Source organism: Labrus mixtus, chromosome 23, assembly GCF_963584025.1.
Source record: "Labrus mixtus chromosome 23, fLabMix1.1, whole genome shotgun sequence".
Classification (NCBI taxonomy): Eukaryota; Metazoa; Chordata; class Actinopteri; order Labriformes; family Labridae; genus Labrus; species Labrus mixtus.
In genome coordinates this window covers 6,992,874-7,000,893 of record NC_083634.1, presented here as the reverse complement: position 1 = coordinate 7,000,893, position 8,020 = coordinate 6,992,874, and the positions used below count along the sequence as shown (strand labels likewise).

Below are 8,020 nucleotides of genomic sequence, written 5' to 3'. Positions count from 1 at the left end.
GAGACAAAACTGCCAAAACACAACCCGCCGCTGGATCAATAACTATACTACTTCCGGGGCAATGCCTTCAGAATAAAAGCTACTTCGTTTTGAACACATCATCATCCTCTGTACCTGAACACATCGTCATACTCTGTACCTGAACACATCGTCATACTCTGCACCTGAACACATCATCATCCTCTGCACCTGAACACATCAACATCCTCTGTACCTGAACACATCGTCATACTCTGCACCTGAACACATCATCATACTCTGCACCTGAACACATCATCATTCTCTGTACCTGAACACATCATCATCCTCTGCACCTGAACACATCATCATACTCTGCACCTGAACACATCATCATCCTCTGTACCTGAACACATCATCATACTCTGTACCTGAACACATCATCATCCTCTGCACCTGAACACATCATCATCCTCTGCACCTGAACACAAAAAGATAAATAAAACTAATCAAACCAGAGATCAGGGAGTGCAGAAGCTCCCATGTTCTGTTAAGTTATGAACTGGTTTACTGGTTTGAGGCCGGTGGCTTTAAAAGAGGCGACGTAACGTTTGTTTCTGGTTAAATAAAGAGACCTTACTCTGGTTTTTATGACTGCAGAATCAATCTTTGGTCTCTATTTAACAAGCTTTTGTGTAACTCTGTTGGACTCAAGCAGGCTTTTCTCTGATCCTCCTTCACCTTCCAGGAAGTCTTCTCTGGAGATGAGGCTCTCGTTGTCCTTGCTGAAGCCTGGCGCTCCGTACAACAGGAAGTAGGATCCCTCGTCCTGGTTGACCCCGAGCAGCACCTGAGTGTCTTTAAAGTTTCCTGAGCTCAGCATGGCCTCTGGCGTGTCGGGGAGAACCTCGCCATCGACCACAGGGACGAATGAGAACCTGAAGAGGGCTGACCACGGCAGGACCTGATCAGAGAAGGAGGACAGGGAATCAATGAGATTAAAAACCAGAACAAACTTTTCATGTGAGTCGAGTGGATCCTCAGCGTACTGTGCAATCGTGTCTTTACTCTGCGTTACCTGCCACTCCTGGTCGATGAGCTCCTGGGGGGTTTTGCTCCTCAGACAGTCCACCAGCTCTGTGTTGTTGCCGCCGTTACAGCCGACCAGTTTGCCCAGCAGCGTGGCTCGTCTGCGGGCCTCTGCGGGGCTGACCGAGGCCCAGGGGCAGTTGGGGACCCCGCTCTGAAGGATGGCCCGGGTGAAGGTGGGCCGGCTGTCTGGAGACAGGAGGTGGTACCCGACTGAAGCTCCACCCGCGCTCTCTCCAAAGATGGTCACCTGATAAAGATCACACACAGAGGTTTAAAATGATCTGAGAAATAAAAGGAGGACTAGATCAGTCACAAACGGACCTGTTTGGGGTTTCCTCCAAAGAAGTGGATGTTGTCTTGGACCCACTGCAGCGCCATCCTCTGGTCAAGCAGACCTACGTTTCCAGGAGCCTCTGAGGAGCCGTGCAGGGCGAGGAAGCCGAACGCACCGATCCGATAGTTCATGGAGACCACGATGACCGTCTCACTGTGAGCCAGGTAGCGACCGTCATACACGTCCAGAGAAGAAGAGCCGCTGTAGAATCCTGTCAGATAGATCAGAAGTGTTATTTTTTATCTCACACAAAAAAATCAGGCAGGTGATTCAAACTCAAACTTTAGTGTAGAGAGATTTTCAGACTGTGGAGCAGGTGTGCTGCTGAACATCCTGTGTGTGTGGAACAAAAAGCTCAGTGTGTCGACCTCGCTGATGTCTGACCATCTTTCTAACACGTCTTCTAAATATCAGGAACATACTGCCCCACTGACTTTAGACCAGGCGCCCTCAAGATAGGACCTGTCTCACTGAACACACCTCAGTCTAAGACAAAGCCCCCTGCTGGGCGCTAACGGGGGTGCAAGTTAAAAAAAACGACCGTGTCAGGAGGGAAATACACCTCGGCTGAGACGCTTTGTGCCATGTGTACGTTAGGGTACAAACAGGAAGTCATTTTCAAACACGATTAATGCTGCCACCCAAAACAAATGTTGAACCCGGCTTTAAAACGACTACAATGTTCCTTGAATGCATCTTGTGTGTTGTTGTTTGTTTGTTTGTTGTTGTTTGTTTTTGTGTGTTTGTTGTTTGTTCGTTGTTGTGAGAGTTGTTTGTTTGCTGTTGTGTGTTTGTTTTTGTTGTTGTGTGTTTGTATGTTTGTTGTGTTTGTTGTGTGTTTGATGTTTGTTTGTTGTTGTGTGTTTGTTTGTTTGTTGTGTGTTTGATGTTTGTTTGTTGTTGTATGTTTGTTGTGTGTTTGATGTTTGTTTGTTGTTGTGTGTTTGTTTGTTTGTTGTGTGTTTGATGTTTGTTTGTTGTTGTTGTGTGTTTGATGTTTGTTTGACTCTGACGAAGTCTCGATGAGTACCTCCTCCGTAGATCCACACCATGACGGTGAAGTTGTGCGGTCTTGGCGAGGAGGGCACCCACACGTTCAGGTACAGACAGTCCTCGCTCATCTGTCTGTTGGGGTTCCACATCTCGCTGCCCTGGAACCCGGGAAACGACGTGTCCACAAACTGGTAACAGGCGTTGGGCGCTTGGTTTCGGAGCGCTGGAAACGCCGCTTCCCAACAGGAGCCTCAGCGAAGGGGATGCCCAGGAAGGAAGTGACGAAGCTGTGTTCAAGCACTGGCTGACGGAACCCACGGACTCGACCAGTACGAGTCATAACGGTGAGGTCTGACTCGCCCTGAGAGGAGCAGGAGGGGAGGAGGAGAGAGAGGAGGAGGAACGGGGAGAGGAGGAGGAGGATGGAGGCCTGCATGATGGAGGCGGTCGGCGTGGTCAAGATTCCCTCTCCGATCAGTCAGTGAGGGCAGGATGGGATCTGAGAGAGAGAGAGAGAGAGAGAGAGAGAGTAATATGATTAGAGTGATGGAGACCAGACTCTGAGGAAACAGATGATGGACCTGATGTAGGAAGTCCTGGTTGTGTCTTTGTCTTTGAACAGTTCGGACGGGCAGAGGACTGAAATTCAAAACATTATTTAAAAAATATTAGTCAGACATCTATTATCTCCCAAGTTATCTTACTTTACTCGTTCAAACATCATCTTCAAACATCATCTTTAAATGTTCTTGTGCTCAGTCTACACAGTTTTCTCTCTTTGATGCATGAATCTAAACATAGCGTCCTGTGGCGTCCTGTCAGTACTTCTACTAACTCTAAATCTATGTGAGCACAAGTCTGAGCGTCAGAGTCAATAACAGACTCTTCACCTTCATTTATTCCCAAACTGAGGAGTGCACCCCCTCAAGGGACATGTCATAGGAGGGTGTGGCAAGGCTAAACAAAGCAATGTACTCAATTGTGCATGGCTAACAAAGCATGGTCAGTGTGACAACTGCTGGTTTAACACAAGGCCGACATGAATCTACACCAAACGTCAAGATAATACAATATGACGAGTCAGATCCAAGCAGCAACCTCTGGTGATGAAAAAATGAATCCAAAAAGCTGCAGTTCCTCCAGTGTCCACTAGAGTCTGTCTCCTGCTGATGATATAAGGATGATGATGTGTTCAGGTGCAGAGGATGATGATGTGTTCAGGTGCAGAGGATGATGATGTGTTCAGGTGAAGAGGATGATGATGTGTTCAGGTACAGAGGATGATGATGTGTTCAGGTACAGATGATGATGATGTGTTCAGGTGCAGAGGATGATGATGTGTTCAGGTGCAGAGGATGGAGATGTGTTCAGGTACAGAGAATGATGGTTCGTTCAGGTGCAGCAGATGTGTAGGCGGGCGGTAGTTTCCCAGAAAAGACTCTATATATATAAATATTGAGCAGCAGTCTGTTCGAGTCATGCAGCTCCACATAACAGAGAAAAAATAATATAGCTGCAGACTTTACAGACTGTTTAACCCAAACCCTTATTTATCATTCAGACTCAGACATGTGTTACAATGATGAAGGTTTCAAAGTAATCGCTCAATAATGACACAGACTCACTGTCAGAGGAAACATTTTCCTCTCTCAGCGCTCAGACGTGTTTAAACCCTCAGAGCTCAGCGACAAACCACAGGACAGGTGTGTGGTCATGAGGGGAACTATAAAAAGGCTTCAGAGTAAAAGCCTAGTAAATACCACACACACACACACACATACACACAAACAGATAAACACACACACACACACACACACACACACATCACACACACACATCACACACACACACGTAAAAGTCTAACTGATCTAATGAACCGTCATCACACTGAGCCCGACTCCTCCGGGTTTCTTCTTCTCTGGTTTCTTTAGAGTGCTTTACAGTAAACACAGTCAGCATGGGTCTCTGCTCACACTGATCCTGAACCAGAACTTTGTGTCCATAAAAGGTCCTGTTATTAACCATGTGAGATCTGAGGCTAACGAGGGCCCACTTCTATTATTGAACACTGAAACAAACAAAGATGGCGCCTTCCTGCTCCTTCCCGACACAAACACGTCAGCACTGTTTGTGTGCAGGAGATCTTTCTGTTGATGCGTTGACTCGTCTCGCACTCGTTGGTCCTCTTAAAGCTTTGTTACCGTTTGATTCTGTCCATCATTAAATAATAGATGTGTCACACCATGAGGAACATTCAGACGTTGTTAGCTGGCAGGACGTTACAGCGAGGACGTTACAGCGAGGACGTTAAAGCGAGGACGTTACAGCGAGGACGTTAAAGCGAGGACGTTACAGCGAGGATGTTACAGCGAGGACGTTACTGCGAGGACTCAGCCACACAGTTTGAGAGTATTTTTCTACCCACTCCCACATTAAACTGTTCTCTGCTGTCTGACTCTTAACCCGCCCACAGGCTGAGCAGGTCAAACACACTGTGGATAAACTGGAACATTTTAGAGAAGCTTCAGTCAGGCGAACAAGCAGATCAAACTGCAACACGTCTGTGGGACAGAATCCTCCACTAATAGTCAAACTGATTCAACATGAGGAACCTTCAGGAACACATTTATCAGTAAGATTGTTTCTTTGGTTGCTATGCTTCCTTTCAGTGTCGGTGTTTAGACAGATAGATAAACTTTACTGTCTGTCCCAACAGAGACAGAACATCTGCTTTGACGAGGCTCAAATAATAAACACAACGCACAGGAAAAACAACAACAACAACAACCAATGAAGGATGTTCTGTAGATGTTATTATGGGACACAGGGACTTTGGAAAGTCCACATGACGGCAGTAACTGGAAAGAGGGGTGAAGGGGGTGGGAGGGGTCCTCTGTTATCAGGGTGAGAGGGGGTGGGAGGGGTCCTCTGTGATCAGGGTGAGGGGGGTGTGAGGGGTCCTCTGTGATCAGGGTGAGAGGGGGTGGGAGGGGTCGTCTGTGATCAGGGTGGAGGGGGTGTGAGGGGTCCTCTGTGATCAGGGTGAGAGGGTGGGAGGGGCCGTCTGTGATCAGGGTGAGAGGGTGGGAGGGGCCGTCTGTGATCAGGGTGGAGGGGGTGTGAGGGGTCCTCTGTGATCAGGGTGGAGAGGGGGTAAGGTCGTGAACCCCATGTACGGAGGCTATAGTCCTCCAAGGGGGCAGCCCGAGCTCAAATCTGACCTGTGGCCTCTTTCCTGCATGTAACCCCCCACTCTCTCTATCTCTCGCCCTGATCTCTGACTCTATCCACGGTCCTGTCTCTACATGAAAAAACTGCGACGGACAGTTTGAGCAAACGAGCTTCAGTGATCAGCTCATTAAACTGTTCCTTCAAATGTTTTAAAGACGCTCCTCAAACCGGCCTCATGATGTCATTATTGTGAGCATATTAATGTCCCGTCACTTCGCCCTGATTCAGGATTACAGCAGCTCACAGAGACAAAGTGCAGAGTCAGACTCACTTACAGATATTATCTATATTATCAGAGAGGAAGGACAGAGTTTGTTTTAATCACTGTAAACACCAGTTCATCATCAACCTGCCTCTTATCTGTTCCCACACCTCAGCCAACACACAGCATCCCTGAAACGCTGTTATCTAACACACGTGCACGCACGTACGCGCACACACACACACACACACACACACACACACACACACACACACACATACACACACACACACACAGTGAACGTTTGTAACGAAAGAGGATACCAACAACACAAAGCAGCCACATGCGTCTCGCCATCGAGGCGCGTCACACACATCGATTTCCCAGAACTGTCTCCTCCAGCTGCAACCAAACACACGCGCGCGCGCGCGCACGCACGCACACACACACACACACACACACACATACATGAATTTGACAATTTAATGTCTCTCTGTCATACAACATGAACATGTGTGTGAGTAATGCAATCCTACAAGGCGTTCACTTGCTATTCCTGCAAGCTTGTTTGCAGTTTCAATACAATTTCACTGAAACTATTCTTTTTTTACAGGTTATATGGAAGCCGAAAAGACTCACTCCTCACGTAGATTCAGAGTTGATAACCATCCATGTCCAATGAGCCGTATGGATTATTACATGAGCGAGAAAACTCTGGGATGGGATTTGGCGTGACGCTCTTCACCGCACGAACAGCTGCACCGCCTAACCTGGTACCGGTTCCGTGGATCTCGGGAAATGGACAGTTACCATGACTACCGTTGATGAAGCAAAGATTATAGGGCATCTCATCTGTCACGCACGAGATAAACAGTGTGAGAACCGCACGAGCTCCATTAGGTTTACAGCTGTCACTGTAATGAAGAATCCCGTCTGGAATTCTACGAGTTTTATTATAACCATGTCATTCACATCTCAAAGTGTCAGCCGTGTTCTCGAGCAGCATTAGCAGCCAGAAGGACGGCTCCGGTGTTTCGGTCTTACCTGTCTACCCCTGCGAAGCAAACAAAGCGAGCTGCAGGTTCGTTTCTTCCTCTCCTCGGCTGAATTAACGACACCGGAGGTCGGTTGGTGGTTGAATGAAACCGTGTCCCGCAGGAGAGGAGCCTCCGGCCGGCTGTCAGGCACGAAATGTCGGTAGAGCCTCCTCCTCCCAGCAGTAGCGGCGGCGCGTTTAACGTCCACTCGACCGGACCGTAAAGCAGTGACGGCAGGGGGAGACTGCTGCTGCTAAATACTGCCTGTAAACATAGTAAAGACGCGTCATCTCGCGAGAACAGCGGCGGAACGCTTGATTCCATACAGCACAGAAAGCCTGAGGTGTTAAATAATCTTTACACAGACTGCGAGTGTTTGTGATTCACTGAAGGAGATAAAAAATAAAACACTTCATTTTCTTTGTGTCAAAAAATAATAAATGATATAAGAATTCATTCTAAGCTCACAGCTGACATTTAAAATAACAAATAAACAAAGAGATGAAAAATGAGGCCGACATAAAAAACTTTATCCATAAAGATGGAGCACAGAGTCAAAACTACGGGAGCCCAGAGGAGCCTGCAGAAGTAGAAAAAATTACTGAGGCTTGAAAGTAATAATTTATTTGAAATAGTTAAAAGTGTTTTAAAATAGCCTGAATGAATAAAAAAATTGTATCTAGAGGATTGTTCTTACGATATAATGACCAACTGGTTATCTCGGGAAACCCGAGTCGGATAAAATGTCCGCTTAGGGCTTCCATAATAATGTAACAAATACTTTTATAACACATAAACAAACAATGATGTCCTCACAGCAAACATCAACATTATTATTTTACTTAAATATTATAAACATGATGTTGGTGCTGAAGATTTCTTTTATAGACTGTCAGGAAACTTCTTACCACAGACTGTGACATCATCTATAGGTCAATGACAGGAAGGGGGAGGGGTCTCACGAGGCCGCCATGACGTAAAAAGAACGATACAACAGAGTCCGATATGCCAGTGCTTTTCAAAGTGGGGGTCCTGACTCAGGCAGCGTCACCAGGGGGCGCTAAGGGGGTTATGTTTTTTTTTTTCCTGCATATTGAAATGTTTGTTTTTATTTTCTTTGCCAATCTTTAGAAAAAAAAAAACAACAACACACTACTCTGACCAATCAGAATC

General features: G+C 46.7%; 1 pseudogene; it reads right to left on the bottom strand.

Annotated features, from left to right (window-relative positions):
* Positions 1–634: 634 nt before the first annotated feature.
* LOC132958647 (acetylcholinesterase-like) lies at positions 635–7,275 on the bottom strand (annotated as a pseudogene).
* Positions 7,276–8,020: the final 745 nt, after the last annotated feature.